The sequence below is a fragment of the Lycium barbarum genome, chromosome 5, assembly GCF_019175385.1.
Source record: "Lycium barbarum isolate Lr01 chromosome 5, ASM1917538v2, whole genome shotgun sequence".
Classification (NCBI taxonomy): domain Eukaryota; kingdom Viridiplantae; phylum Streptophyta; class Magnoliopsida; order Solanales; family Solanaceae; genus Lycium; species Lycium barbarum.
Window position 1 is genome coordinate 52477657 of NC_083341.1, and position 8536 is coordinate 52486192.

An 8536-nucleotide genomic window follows, 5' to 3' on the forward strand; every position below is an offset into this window, starting at 1 on the left:
TCGAAAGCATTAGTACATGCTTCATCCCTCTTGAAAGGAGCGCCCTTCTTCATGAGACGACTGAATGGTTGGCACCTTTTAGCTAAATTTGAGATGAATCTCCTAATGTATGCTATCTTCCCTTGCAGGCTTTTTAACTCATGAATATTTTGAGGCTTGGACATTTTCAAAATCGCATCAACTTTGTCTTGATAAATTTTAATTCCTCAATGTCGAACAATGTAACCAAGGAATTTTCTAGAATTAACTCCAAAGGCACGTTTCAATGGATTCATTCGAAGTTGATATCTCCGAAGTCGCTCGAACACCATTCTCAGGTCTTGCAAGTGGTCTCTCCTCTTTCTTGATTTTACATACAATTCGTCTACATAACATTCAACATTTTTGTGGAGCAAATCATCAAAGATATTTTGCATAGACCTTTGGTATGTGGCACTAGCATTTTTCAAACCGAAAGACATTACTTTGTAACAATAAATAACCTTGGGTGTACGAAATACAGTAAGCTCTTCATCTTTTGGCGCCATGCGAATTTGGTTATAGCCGGATGAATTGTCCATGAAAGACATTGCCTTGTAACCAGTGGTAGCATCAATCATCAACTTTGGGACGGGAAACAGAAAATCATCTTTAGGGCATGCACTGTTAAGATCCCTAAAGTCAACACAAACTCAAATTTGACCAGTCTTCTTTTTAACGGGAACAATATTCGAAATCCTCGTAGGGTATTTAACTTCACGAATAAAGCCAGCTTCAATGAGTTTGTTGACTTCATTTTCAATCGAAGGAACCAAATGTGGTCTGAAGTGCCTATGGGCCTACTTAACAGGATGGGCACCGTTCTTGACCGCTAGATGATGGACTACTACTTTGGGATCTAATCTAGGCATCTCCTTATAACTCCAAGCAAAAACATCCCTATATTCTTTGAGTATTTCCATGTAAGTGTTTTCTTCATCAGTTGTTAGAAAAACACTTAGGTAGGTGGGCCTTGGGTCTTTATCGGTACCAAGATTAACTTCTTTCAAGTAGTCTACTGTGATTTTCATCGCTTCTTCAAGTTCTGGAAGAGCATATCTAGCATCTTCATCCTCTTGAGGATCACCATCATTGAAAGTTATGTGGTAACATGAGGAGACGTCCTCCAATTTCTCGGCAACCTCCATCTGAAATGAGGTATCTTGATCACTTTGTGTAGTAATATGATATGAAGAGCCTACACTTTCCTCATCTTCGTCACGCTCCGTAGTAAACACCATAGTGTGAGACTTTTCTTTTAGTACCTCCCCACATGAAACCACAAGATTTATTTGTCGCCTCATTCTAGAAGGATTCGCCTCATTCTAGAAGGAATCAAACTTTGTATATCCTTCTGGGTTCTAGGCAAAGCGAGTGTTTTCACACTTTGATAATTTCTGTGGACCTTATTTTTCTTCTTCATCTTCAACAGCCCTAATCTGTCAAACACAGAAGCTTTTATGGTCGACTTTCCAAGCCGATCAAATACTAAAGGCCTTTTGTTGGAAGCAGCAAACTTATCTTCCATAGTGATGTAGTTGTTACTTGCCCTACTTATGGATATGAGAATTGGCAAAGGTTGTTTGCATCCCAAACCTTCACGTGATTGCATCATGATAGCTTCTGATGGAAGTTTCCTTAACTTTGATGGCTTGTTGGGGTTGTACCCAGTTTTGACAAATAACTTGTAAGAATTTGGATCAAAGCCTTCATTTGTATGCATTGTAGGGAGTGCCATATTTTGCGGCGGATTCTGAGCCACAAAACCTCTATGTAGCTTTGAAGACAAATTTATCGCAACAATTCGTCTGATAGGGAGAGTTAGCCCCCCTAGCACATTTTCTTGAATGTCTGATGGTTGACCTTCCTCTTTCTTCACCTTTGGAACATAGCAGAGTACGGGAGTTGTCTTCTTCTTCTTTTTCTTCTTCTTCTTCTTCTTCTTCTTCTTCTGCTTCTTCAAAGACACAATGTTTCCTTTATTCGGACTAGAGTGCGGCACCTCAGCACCAACTTCGGCTTTTCCAATAGTCTCCTTAGCTCCTTTAGTTGCAATCTTATCACTCTTGGTCATTGTGATGTCATCGACTTTTACTTTCTTCATAATGTAGTTCTTCAGGTAGAACTTCGCATCGACAAAGTGTGACTCAGCTTTAGTAAAAGGCTTATCATCAACAGCTATCTTCTTTTCGACATGCCTTTGAGATACTTCAAACATTGATAGTAGGAAGATAGGAAACTTCATTCTCGTGTATCCATAGCCTGCCAAGCAACATATTGTACGAAGTCTTTGCGTCGATGACATGTATCCATGCACTTGATTGGAAATCTTTAATGGTGATATCTAATTTGCTAGCACCTATGTCAATTTGCCCCCCTTGATTGAATCCTTGTATCATCAAGCGACTTTCAGAAAGTTCTTCAATCGTGATGCCAAGATCCTTCATTGTGCGAATACGAAGAATGTTAACTTCAGATCCATCATCTACTAATATTCTGTTTATCCTCTTTTCGAGCGCATAACCCACCATGTACAAAGGACTATTGTGTAGCGTTTCACCAAGTAAAAGATCGTCATCCGTGGATGTGATTTTTGTATCATATGCGTGTGCCTCTTAGAAAGAAGATTCAACAGGATTTTCAGACGACGATAGAGATAGCGTTGATAGGCTTTCATCCTTTGTTTCTTCTTTATCAGTATTGAAGCATGATGCCTCAATGTTGTCTCGAGCAGTCTTATTATGGAACCAACTTTGTAGGAATTCCTCCAAAGTCACGGGACGTCGTGGTTCTTGGTCGTAGTTCACATCCACTTTTTCTTTCTTCGGATGTTCAACTTATTTTTACTTCCTCGGTCTTCTAACCATCCTCTTCCTAGTTGGCTGTTTAGATGATTCTTTTTGTGGACTTACTTTACAGCGTCTCCGTCTTGTCACCAGAATCCAACCTTCATCATCGACTTCATTAACCTGGGTTCTATCTTCCTCTAATGGTCCTTCCTCATGTTCTTCAAAGCTGCGTATCTAGACCGGGTCGAAAGAACTAAAGGTGATAGAGACTTGATTCGAGCTTTTCTTCTCATCGTCAAGCAGAATATTGTTTTCATTAGCCAACTGCATAATTTTGTCCTTGAAGATAAAGTATTTCTCAAGAGGGTGACCCATAAGTCGATAATACTTGCAATAGTTTGGGTCGTTCGTTCTTCCAGCTTCGTTGGGCCGCTTCAACTCTGGTAACTCAATGAGTTTCAGCTCAAGTAGTTTATAAAAAATTTTAGGGACATCAGAATCCAGGAAGGGGTATTCTCTTTCTTGCATCTCCTTCAAGGTCGACTTTCGGCTTGTGTTGTCTTAGAAGGAAGTTGCTTTCATACACTGCTTCTTGCTCACCTTCGTTGTAAAATTTACAGGCGAGACATCGACGTTCGTGGACTCTTTGTTTTCACTCTTAGGAACAAACTTTCTCCATTTCTTGGGCTCCTGCTTGTCTTATCCTTTGCGAGAGTCGTAGACAGGCATTACTTTATTTTCAGTAGAAGACATGCTCAACTCCATGTCATGAGCACGAGTAGCTAGTTCTTCAAAAAACTTTGGCTCAATTCCTTGCAAGATGTAGCAAAGCCCCTAATGCATTCCGTGGATACATATCTCTATCGCAGAAGCTTCGCTGAGCCTATCTTTACAATTTAGACTTGCATTTCTCCATCGATTGATGAAATCGATAATTGTTTCGCCCTTTCTCTGGAGAGTGCTTGTAAGTTCGACCATGATCATGGTACGCCTTGTGCTATAAAAGCGATTGAGGAACTCCTGCTCTAGTTTCTCCAAACTATCAATAGAATTTGGTTCAAGATCAGTGTACTAGTCAAAGGCATTTCCCTTGAGGGAGCGGACGAACTACTTGACAAGGTAGTCTCCATAGGTCCCCGCGTTATTACATGTTTCAACAAAATGTGCAACATGTTGCTTTGGATTTCCCTTTCTTTCAAATTGTTGAAATTTAGGAAGTTGATAACCAGCAGGCATCTTGAAGCTATAAATTCTTGTAGTGTACGGCTTTGTGTAAGTAAAAGAAGACTTGACAGCAACTTCATACCTATCCTTAAGAGTCCTTTCGACGAGCTCCTTTAATCGGTTAAGTGAGATCATTCCTTTAGAAGAAACTGAAATTTCCTTGGTAGGCGGTGCTTGTTTTGCGCGAGGTTCAATCTCTTGTGCTTCTGGACCCTTCCCAGGTGCTGGCTGGATTCTCCTTCCATTAAGTCATTCATCTTTTCCATCAACTTTTCAATCCGAGCATCTTGAATGTTGCACATGCTTGGCCAAGCTGACGATTACCTTTGTTAAGTTTGCTAGTGTCTCGTCCGTAGATGAATCATTAGTTACCATTGCTTGCATAATTATTGGGGATGTTGGAGAATAATATGGATTGTTGCATAATTTGATCTTTGACTAAATTACTTCATGCGGTGTGAGTGGAGAGGATCCATCCTTGAAGTATCATCATCTTTCTTCATATCAGAGTTCCTGGATCCAGAGAGATCAAGTAGAGCTAGAGTCTTCTTAATATTTTCAGCAATGCTGCTTCCTTCCTCCGATGCATTAGTAGAGGATCTTTCTCCTTTTGGGGATGAAGATCCGATTGCGGACGACACTTGGAGTTCTTGTTGTCCCAACATGCTTGCTTTGCTCTGCGTAACTGGTCCAATGCTACCGAAGGTATTGTCGAGGATGCTTTCCATATCAGCGGTGAACTTGGAGTTAGTAACCTTGGACAAAATTGATTTGGAGTTGATCTTCTCTGAAGTCATTTCGATGTTTTTGAGCTTTGATGATCGAAAAGTCGAGATTAGAGGTAGAGATTGTCCAACTGGGCGTGCCAGAATTTTTAGACAATAAAATTCACGTCGCGAAAATAATATTCAAGACAGGAAAATATCGCATCAATTGTTGTATTTAATTTCAGAATATGAGTGTTACAATCTCTATGATTCATTTGATTCACCTTTTTCAATAATAAATTCAAGGGCTATTGAGCTTGATCTTGAACTTGATGGATTTGATCTTGACTTGTACTTAAATTCAAGGGCTTTTGGTCTTGATCTTGAATCTGGTGGTATTGATCTTGAACTTGTACTTGGATTCAAGGCTTGAAGCTTGATCTTGAATCTTCGTCTAGATCTCTAGAACTTCTAGAGAAATCCTTTAATGCTTGAATGCTTTTAGCTTGTAGGGAAATCAACGGCGTTTGATCCACGAGCTCTCTCTAGATTCTTGTTATAACTTCTGGTCCCCTTTTCTGAATTATGAGACCCCTATTTATAGTTGTAGGATGGAGGAGTTGTGATAAGGACAGACTTCTTTCGGCCAATCAGGTTTATGCTGACATGGTGATATTTGATTGGTGGGAACATGTCACTTTTACATGTGGCACATTTTCATTGGCATTTGATTTGACTAGGTATACTGCATCATTTTGACACATGTCATGATCCTATTGTGTTACACCCCATTCCTGATAGGGCATGATGGGCACCCGACCCCTCACTTAGAGCCGAGCAAACCCGCTAGTTCTCGTTATGTTCATAATCTCACTGGGCTCTTAAATCACGAAATGAAATGCATAATGAAAGCTTTTCAAAAACATTCTCTTTGTCGTTCTCAAATCAAGTAAAATCTACAATCATATGAAATTTGTAACATAATACATAATGATACATCGGCTTGCAGAGCCGCTTACAAGACTGACATGCTATATACGTGACTCTATCCGCAAAGTCTCTAACATCAATCAAGATACCATAACATAGATACTCTGACTCGGCAACACTCCGGAAGGAAATGGAGCTCGCCAATCCAGCTAAAACATCTCCTAGCAATGTCCTCTACTTATCTGTATACACCTGCGTGGGATGAAACGCAACGTCCACAAGAAGGGACGTCAGTACGAGCAATGTACTGAGTATGTAAGGCATGAACAGCGACATAGCAAGGAATACTGAACATGGAAAATAATATAATGGACGTATGGGGATAAAGTAATATATAAGAGATCAACCTGTGCCTCTGAATGCCCTTTTAAGGTGAATGTCGTGCGTGCTTAGATTTTTAAGAACTTTTCCATACATATCCATAAATAACATACATACATATGCATTCACATACACTAACACTTACTATACATACAACTGTCATATCCATACCCGGCCCTTTCGGGACTCGGTGTTATCCGTACCCGGCCCTTTCGGGCGTTACACCTCGGAAAATTTCCCGTTGGTACGCAAGTGAATGAACTAGTGATATGTACAAGGAGTGCGAGGGTATAAGGTTTCATGAGCAATGTGCGTAAATGGACGAGAATGATTAGAATGAAAAGTCGAGAAATGTGAAAAGTTAAAAGTTGGCAAAACTGCCCAGTGGTCGTAAAGTGCAAAATACGGACCGTAAAGTGGAACACGGTCCGTAAACTGGCAGTCGTAAACTGCCATGCAAGGTTTCAACTTTCTGCCAGCCGAGAAAATGGTTAAATACGACCTGGTGGACGGACCGTAAAGTGATTTACGGCCCGTAAACCATGGTCGTAAATCACCATGCATGCAGCCTTAAGTTTCTGGTTCTGCTTAAGCTTAAAGACGACCACGAGGGACGGTCCGTAAACTGAAATACGGACCGTAAACCTCCATGGACGACCACTGTTCACCCAGCACAGATTTTTCAATTCATTAAATATGAGGACCAAGACTTGTTTTATTTCATTTCCACATTACACCACTTCTCTCTAGAATCATCTCTCTACTATTATTTCATAAGTTTCAAGGATTATAAGTCACCAACAACATAAACAAGTGAATCAAGTGTAAGCAAGCGATTAAATACCATTCAAGTCAAGAAATGCAAATGGAGAAAAACTAGGGTTTTGCTCAAAGTGGAGTATTATTAACCAAAGCTTGTTCCTACAACTTCTAAGGTAATATTCATGATTTTTACATGATGTTTAAGGTATTGAAGAGTTGAAATACTTGGATGGTAGAAGTATATACTAAAATGGACAATAGGGGTAAAATGAAGAATGTGGATAATGTGAATGACTAATGGCTATTGTTGTGATATTAATGAAGGTAGAAACTTGAGCATCGAAGGAGTACGCGTAAGTGTAGAATAGTTCGACGAAGAGGTATGTGAGGCTAACCTTTCTTTCACAAGGCATGGTTTCTTGGCCAAACTCTTGAATCCTCTGTATGAGTATGTTGTCTCCAATGATTGATATTCCGAGCTCATAAGCTCACGTCCCTTGATATGTACTACGATTGTACTACGCACCTCACATGATGAGTAAGCCCATAAGGTAGATGTAATGGTAGTAATGACGATGAGAATGTAGTGACGCTAAGGATGTTTATGAACCATTATATGTATGTGTGCCTATGAAGGGCTATAATGAACCCCCGAGCTTATGATTCCGGGTAAGGATATATGTATATGAATATGTATAAAGTATGTATACGATTACGAAACGCGCGCACACCTCTGCAGATGGTACGGATAACCCTGATGCCTTTGTAGGGCCAGATATGTATGATCTTGAGCCTTGGTTGGCCAAGTATGTATGAAACACCGATTCTACGGGGTCGGGTATGATATGAAAATACTATATATATATATATATGATACGACTAGGTATACAATATGAATATGGATGTGATAAGACTATGTACGTATGATACGTATTAGAAATGAGAAGTCCCAATGGAAAAGCAAGCATGTACCATGATGATGATAATTATGTCTCCCTTCCTATGCTATTTCATATGTTGCTTATTATGTTTCTATATCGATGTTGATCACGCTTTACATACTCAGTACATTCTTCGTACTGACGTCCTTTTGTTTGTGGACGCTGCGGCATGCCCACAGGTACACAGAGAGACAGACTTGATCCTTAGCTGCTTATTCAGAGATTGCATAGCGGAGCTCCATTTCTTCGGAGCCACAGCTTTGGGTACTCATTCTGTTGTGTACATAATTATGGGCATAGCGGGTTCCTGTCCCACTCATACGATATGTCATGCTCTTAGAGGCTCGTAGTCATGTGAATGTGGGTAGAGATGTTCAGCCATGTCGGCCCATGTTTTGTATATCTTTTGTTAGCCTCGTCGGCCTTGTACTTATGATGTGGCATAGATGTCTATGATATGTTAAATGATGATGGTCGTCTAATGGGATCAATATGATTAACGATTAAAAAGCATGAATTGACTTATGGTTCACCTAGATGTTATGTTATGTACGATAAGGGGGTGCCCGGGTGGGGTTGCACCGGGTGCTCGTCGCGGCCCCCTAGCCGGGTCGTGACAAAAGTGGTATCAGAGCAGTTCAGTCCTAGGGTGTGTCTACGAGCCGTGTCTAGTAGAGTCTTGGTTATGGGTGTGTTGCGTGCCACACTTATAAACAGGAAGCTGCAGACATTTTAGGAATAAATGACCTTCATTCTTCATAAGAATCGTGCGATAGAGCTATGA